Source organism: Ptiloglossa arizonensis, unplaced genomic scaffold, assembly GCF_051014685.1.
Source record: "Ptiloglossa arizonensis isolate GNS036 unplaced genomic scaffold, iyPtiAriz1_principal scaffold0190, whole genome shotgun sequence".
In the NCBI taxonomy this organism is placed as follows: Eukaryota; Metazoa; Arthropoda; class Insecta; order Hymenoptera; family Colletidae; genus Ptiloglossa; species Ptiloglossa arizonensis.
This window is the reverse complement of record NW_027478560.1, coordinates 152,640-160,000: the sequence shown is the minus strand read 5'-3', so window position 1 is coordinate 160,000 and position 7,361 is coordinate 152,640.

The following is a 7,361-nucleotide window of genomic DNA, read 5'->3' as shown; positions in this document are numbered from 1 at the left end:
CCGTATTGCCTCCCGGTCACATCGGTCCGGAACGAAAATTTCGAGCTATCCACACGTTAGGCACACCACCGTGTAGCTGGCATGCTAAAACACGCTGCTGTGTGCTCAAAGTGTACGGTCGTCGTGTCCGTTCTCGAGATAATAGAGAAGAACTGTTCGATACGTGCCGAAAGTTTCAAAGTCCCAGCGGCGTGTTGCTTCCCGGTCACATCGGTCCGGAACGAAAATTTCGAGCTATCCACACGTTAGGCACACCACCGTGTAGCTGGCATGCTAAAACACGCTGCTGTGTGCTCAAAGTGTACGGTCGTCGTGTCCGTTCTCGAGATAATAGAGAAGAACTGTTCGATACGTGCCGAAAGTTTCAAAGTCCCAGCGGCGTGTTGCTTCCCGGTCACATCGGTCCGGAACGAAAATTTCGAGCTATCCACACGTTAGGCACACCACCGTGTAGCTGGCATGCTAAAACACGCTGCTGTGTGCTCAAAGTGTACGGTCGTCGTGTCCGTTCTCGAGATAATAGAGAAGAACTGTTCGATACGTGCCGAAAGTTTCAAAGTCCCAGCGGCGTGTTGCTTCCCGGTCACATCGGTCCGGAACGAAAATTTCGAGCTATCCACACGTTAGGCACACCACCGTGTAGCTGGCATGCTAAAACACGCTGCTGTGTGCTCAAAGTGTACGGTCGTCGTGTCCGTTCTCGAGATAATAGAGAAGAACTGTTCGATACGTGCCGAAAGTTTCAAAGTCCCAGCGGCGTGTTGCTTCCCGGTCACATCGGTCCGGAACGAAAATTTCGAGCTATCCACACGTTAGGCACACCACCGTGTAGCTGGCATGCTAAAACACGCTGCTGTGTGCTCAAAGTGTACGGTCGTCGTGTCCGTTCTCGAGATAATAGAGAAGAACTGTTCGACACGTGCCGAAAGTTTCAAAGTCCCAGCGGCGTGTTGCTTCCCGGTCACATCGGTCCGGAACGAAAATTTCGAGCTATCCACACGTTAGGCACACCACCGTGTAGCTGGCATGCTAAAACACGCTGCTGTGTGCTCAAAGTGTACGGTCGTCGTGTCCGTTCTCGAGATAATAGAGAAGAACTGTTCGATACGTGCCGAAAGTTTCAAAGTCCCAGCGGCGTGTTGCTTCCCGGTCACATCGGTCCGGAACGAAAATTTCGAGCTATCCACACGTTAGGCACACCACCGTGTAGCTGGCATGCTAAAACACGCTGCTGTGTGCTCAAAGTGTACGGTCGTCGTGTCCGTTCTCGAGATAATAGAGAAGAACTGTTCGATACGTGCCGAAAGTTTCAAAGTCCCAGCGGCGTTTGCCCCCGGCTGGGACTTCTCGAATCCCCTGAATCGGACCAAGAGGTGGCAGAGAAGATGGTTCGATCTGTACGACGACGGGGAGCTAACGTACTCGGTGGACGAACACACAAGGGTTAGAAGGAAGATAATGTGTTCGGGGATTGGAGGTGTTTGTAGAAGAGAAGAAGAGAAGAAGGGAATCGTAGGTGGATTTTGTTCGATGTGAGTCTAAGTTTCGAGGGGATCCCTCAGGGGCTGTAGCTTTTTGCTACAGTACGGGACTGGCAAACCCGAGGTGCCCGATGCCAAACCACACCGTAAGACTCCTGTTGGTCGTCGCAACGACCCACTCCCAATTCCTCTTTTGGCTTTGACAGTGGTACGTGACGGCAGGAGGGACGGGGGCCTTGGCTTTACCGCCCGGGCCGCGAGGATGGTAACTCTATAAATTGCCCTCCAATCCTAAGCTGCGGTGCGCGGTGATGGGATGCGTGGTTGGGGGGGAGGCCCCAATCCCAAGCGGCCAACTCCGGGGTACCTGCCGACCCCCCGGAGTATTTAGGCCTGCCCGGGTATGGCGGCTCTGCCCGGGTCGACTTACGTTCCGACCTACTCGTGGGATCCAAAATGGATAAAACAAACTCAAAAAAAAAAAAAGGGGGAGGGGGGACGGTGCGCGTGGCGCGAGGGGTGGCGACGGAGGGGGCACTCGTGCCCCACCCGGCGCCGTTCGAGGAGGGGGACGAGACGGCGTCGGTCTCGTCCCTGGCGTCCGCGACCAGCGCCGCGGGCGTAAAGAGGCGCAGGACGGTGGAGGGGCGGAGGACGGAGGAAGATCCGTCCACGTCCGCTGCTCCACCGTTGCTCACGGTGACCGACGGGGAGGAGGACCTCAGGGACGAGGATACGGCCCATGTATCGGCCCGTATTGCCTCGTCCCTGAGGTCTATTGAGAAGGTGGCCACCACCTCGCGGGGGCTGACTACAGCCTCCGCGAGGTCGGTTGGCCAGGCCGCGACGGAGGCGCGGAGGGCTCTCCAGGAGCTGGGACGCCGTGTACCAGCTGCCTTGGAGTGCACGAACGCCCAGCTAAGGCAGCGTGTGGAGAAGCTGCAGGACGAGCTGGACTGCTTGCGGAGGGAATCGGACGCCCTTAGGAGGCGCCCTCATCCGGGGCCGACGGGCGTATGCACGTGTGGGGGAGGGAAAGCGGGAGCTCCCCCCACGCCAGCGGCGTCCACGAGGAGCATCGAGCTCCTCATGGACGCCAAGATGGCGGCCATGATGGCCGTCATCCGGGGGGAAATACGGGCGGCGCTTCGCCCCAAGGACGGAGCGCCGGCGGGACGGAGGACCGGGCCCGGGAAACAACCGAGGGGCGGGGGACCGCAGGGGGGGACCATTGCGGTTCCGGGCCCTGCGGCAGAGACGAAGGGCAAGGGTGCCGTGGTGGGGGAGACGGCGGGGGCACAAATGCCTCCGCCGCCGCCCCCATCCGGTCCCTTGTGGACCGAGGTCCTTGGCCGAAGGGCGGGAAGGACGGCGAGGAGGGCGGCCCGGGTGCCGTCGCCTCCCCCGCCGGTTGCCCCGAAGAGGGACGGAAAGGCGGGGAGGGCGAAGCCCCGTCTGGGACGCCCCCCTTCAACGGCAGCAGTCATGCTGACCGTCCCGGAGGGGGGGGGCGTCTCCTACGGGGAGGTGATGGCGGCGGCCAAGGAAAAGATATCCTTGGCCGCACTCGCCATCGAGTCGGTCCGCCCGAGATGGGCGGTGACGGGGGCGCTCATGCTGCGCGTGAGCGGCCCCGACAACGCAGCCAGGGCGGACCGACTGGCCGAAAAGCTGGGCGAGGCCTTGGCACCCCGGGGTGTCAGGGTCGCCCGGCCCACAAAGAGCGCGGAGCTGCGCGTTTGTGGGCTGGACGACTCGGTCACCCGGGAGGAGGTGGCCAGGGCGCTGGCCCAGGCCGGTGGCTGCTCTGAGGGGGACATCCGGACCGGGGAGGTCCGGCGGTCCTCCTCCGGCCTGGGAGCGGTGTGGGCACGGTGCCCTCTTCCGGCTGCCCGGAAGTTAGAAGCAGTCGGGAGGATCGTGGTGGGGTGGGTGTCGGCGAGGATCGAGGTCCTCGCCCAACGCCCACTCCAGTGCTACCGCTGCCTGGAGACGGGCCATGTCAGGCAGCGGTGCACCTCCGCGGTGGACCGCAGCGGTGCTTGTTACCGCTGCGGTGCCGAAGGCCACCGCGCGAGCCACTGCGCGGCGGCCCCCAAGTGCCCGCTGTGTGCGGACATGGGGAGACCCGCCGCGCACCGAATGGGGGGGAAGCAATGTACCCCCCCATCCCGACGAGGGCAGAGGAGGGGGGCGCCGGGGCCGCTCCCGGCGCCGGTGAGAGCGGCCCCAGCTGCGAGCGCCGCGGCGCCCGCGGACCTGGCCGCGACCGACGCGACGGCCGCAAGGAAGAGGTCGGAGGCGGCGACGGCGTTGGTGTCTGCGATGGAGGTGGACATCGGCCCCGCCGCCGTCCTCACGGAGGTGCCACCAGGAGGCGGTGAGGAGGCCATCAAATAATGGCTCCCCGCCTCCTCCTGCAGGCCAACCTCAACCACTGCCGTGCAGCGCAGGACCTGATGTGTCAGACGCTGGCGGAGTGGGGGGGTGGTCTGGCAGTCGCCGCCGAGCCGTACCGCGTCCCCGACCATCCGCATTGGATGGGGGATGCGGGCGGCTTGGTGGCGGCTGTGTGGCAGGGCGGTGACGGGTCCCCTCCGTTCTCCTTACTGGAGAACGGGGCGGGATTCGTCGCCGTCCAGTGGGGGGGAGTCGCCGTGGTGGGGTGCTACGTTTCGCCCAACTGCGGCCTTGCTGCCTTCGAGCAGTACTTGGCCGGGGTGGGGGCGTGCCTCACAAGGATTGCGCCCCGGCCGGTGCTGGTCCTGGGGGACTTCAATGCCTGGTCTGTGGCATGGGGGTCCCCCAGGACCAATCGGAGGGGCGAGGCTCTGGGCGACTGGGCGGCGGGCTTCGACCTCCGGTTGATTAACCGGGGGTCGGAGCTGACGTGCGTGCGGCGCGGGGGAGGGTCCATAGTGGATTTGACGTTTGGATCCCCCGGCGCCGCGCGTATGGTGTCCGGGTGGAACGTGGTGGTGGGGGAGGAGACATTATCGGACCACCGGTATATCCGCGTGGTCTTGACCTCCCCCGAGGCCGCCGCGGCCCCGCACCGACACCTCCGCCCGGGAGCGGGTAGCGCCCCACCACCACCACGCAGATGGGCGCTTCGGCGCCTTGACAAGGACGTCCTGGTGGCAGCCGCTCTGGCCGAAACCTGGCCTCGACGGGAGACCAGGCTGCCCGACCTGGAGGAGGCCGTGGCTCGGCTCGGGAGCGCCGTCGCGCGCATTTGCGACGCGGCGATGCCCCGGGCCGGGCCGCGGTCTCCTCGTCGGGCGGTGTACTGGTGGTCGGGCGAAATCGGGGAATTGCGGACAGCATGCGTCCGGGCCCGACGCCAGTACACCCGCGCGCGTCGTCGGGCCGGACGGAACGGCGACGACGGCGCGCGGGCTAGGGCGGCGGAACTGTACGAGTCCTATCGCGCGGGAAAGAGGGCTCTGCAGGTCGCCATCAAACGGGCCAAGGCCCAGAGCTGGAAGGAGCTCCTCGAGACCCTCGAGCGGGATCCATGGGGGCGCCCATACCGGATAGTTCTGAATAAACTCCGGCCATGGGCCCCCCCGATCACCGAGGGTCTCGACCCCCAGCTCTTGAGGGACGTGGTCGACACGCTCTTCCCGATCGTGGGGGAGAGCGGGCCACGTCCCTCTGCGGACCCGACCACCTGGTCCGCGGAGCTGGGGGTCTCGGCTGGGGAGCTAGCCGCGGCCATCCGAAGACTCGGGGCGAAGGATACTGCCCCGGGTCCTTCGGGAGTGCCCGGCCGAGTCTTGGTCTTGGCCGCGGACGTCCTGGGTGACGGCCTCCGGGAGCTATTCGACCGCTGCCTGGAGGCCGGGCGATTCCCCTCCGCATGGAAGGTGGCCCGAATGGTCCTCCTCCGGAAAGAGGGTAGGCCCGCGGACTCTCCGTCCGCGTACCGGCCGATTTGCCTGCTCGACGATGTGGGCAAGCTCCTAGAAAGAGTCGTGGCGGCCCGCATCGTCGGGCACCTGTCGCGGGGTGGGCCCGGGCTGGCGGAGTGTCAGTTCGGGTTCCGGGAGGGCCGGTCGACGATCGACGCGATTCGACGCGTCCGGTCCCTCTCGGCCTCGGCGGTCTCCCGGGGTGGGGTGGCATTGGCGGTGTCCTTGGACATCGCCAATGCGTTTAACACCCTACCCTGGGCGGCGATTAGGCGGGGGCTTGAGGAACATCGAGTCCCCGCCTACCTTAGGGCAGTCGTCGAGGACTACCTCCGCGACAGGTGGATCGAGTATCCGGGCCGGTGCGGGACGGAGAGGAGAGCGGTGTACTCCGGGGTTCCGCAGGGGTCGGTGTTAGGACCCCTGCTGTGGAACCTCGGGTATGACACCGTCCTGCGGGCCGAAGACCTCCCCGACGGCGTCAGTCTGACGTGCTACGCGGACGACACCTTGTTGTTGGCCGTCGGGGGGGACTGGAGGGGGGCTGTTCGGGCCGCCGAGGACGGTGCCCGGCGCGTCGTCTCCCGGATCAGGGGGATCGGTTTGGAGGTGGCTCTCCACAAAACCGAGGTACTCGGGATGTATAGACCCCGGGGAGAGCCGCCTCCCCCCCTGATCCGGGTGGGTGAGGCAGACGTCGAGGTGAGGTCTCAGATGAAATATCTGGGACTTCACCTCGACAGCCACTGGCGCTTCGAGGGTCATTTCCGGGCCCTGGCCCCGCGGTTGGAGAGGATAGTTGGCGCTTTGGGCCGTATCCTCCCCAACCTGCGGGGCCCGAGTGACCGGGTTCGCCGCCTCTACGCGGGAATGGTCCACTCGGTGGCCCTATACGGGGCCCCCGTTTGGGCGGGCGACCTGGCCGCCTCCCGGCGCAGCAAGGTATTGCTGCGCCGGGTTCAAAGGCGGCTTGCATTGCGGATCGCCCGGGGGTACCGGACCGTTTCGTATGAGGCGGCGAGCGTCCTGTCAGGGCTACCCCCGGCGGACTTGATCGCGGGCGCGCATGCGGCTTTCTACGAGGGCCGCATGCGCGCCCGCGAGGATGGGGTGGTCCTGGCGGGATGCGAGGTGGAGGCCCTCAGGCGCCAGGCCCGGGAGTCCATGCTGCAGCTTTGGCAGCAGCGGCTGGCCGAGCCGTTGTTCGGCCAGAGGACTGTCCGGGCTATCCGGCCGGTCCTGTTTGAGTGGCTGGGTAGGCGCTTCGGCTCACTCACCTACCGGTTGGTGCAGGTGCTGTCCGGGCACGGATGCTTCGGACAGTACCTGTGCCGGATCGGTGTGGAAGAGGCGGCGCGCTGCTGGCACTGTCCAGCGGACGAGGACACGGCGCAACACACCCTCGAGGTGTGTCCGGCCTGGGGGGTGGAGCGCCGTGTCCTCACGGCTGTGATTGGGGCGGACCTATCGCTGCCGGGCGTGGTACAGGCCATGCTCGGCAGCGAGACGAAGTGGCGGGCCGTGGTCTCCTTCTGCGAGGAGGTAATCTCGCAGAAGGAGGCCGCGAGCCGCATTCGCGAGAGCGGGCGACCGCGAGCGAGGCCCCGTCCGAGGCCGGGGGCGGGTGGGCCTCCGGAAGGGCCGGGGAGGCCACCCTGAGAGCGGCGGGCGGTGGTGCGTAGCCCTTGAGGCTCGTGCCACCGCCCGTCGTCTAAAGGGTGGGTAGAGTAAGGGACGGCGACGCTCTCGAGGGCGGAGAGGCCAGAGCCGCCCTCGGGAGCGTACGAGCCGGGGTGCGGCCGCGCCGACGGCACGGTCCCAGGGCCGTGCCTCCGGCGCGGCTATGGGGGCCGTGGGCGGTCGCGAGTGTGGGACTCGCGGCCGCCCTCGGGCGGCCCCCGGGAGTGGGACGTCGGAGCAGTGTGGCCCTGCTCCGACGTCGGGCGCCAGAGCGCCGAGGAGAAAA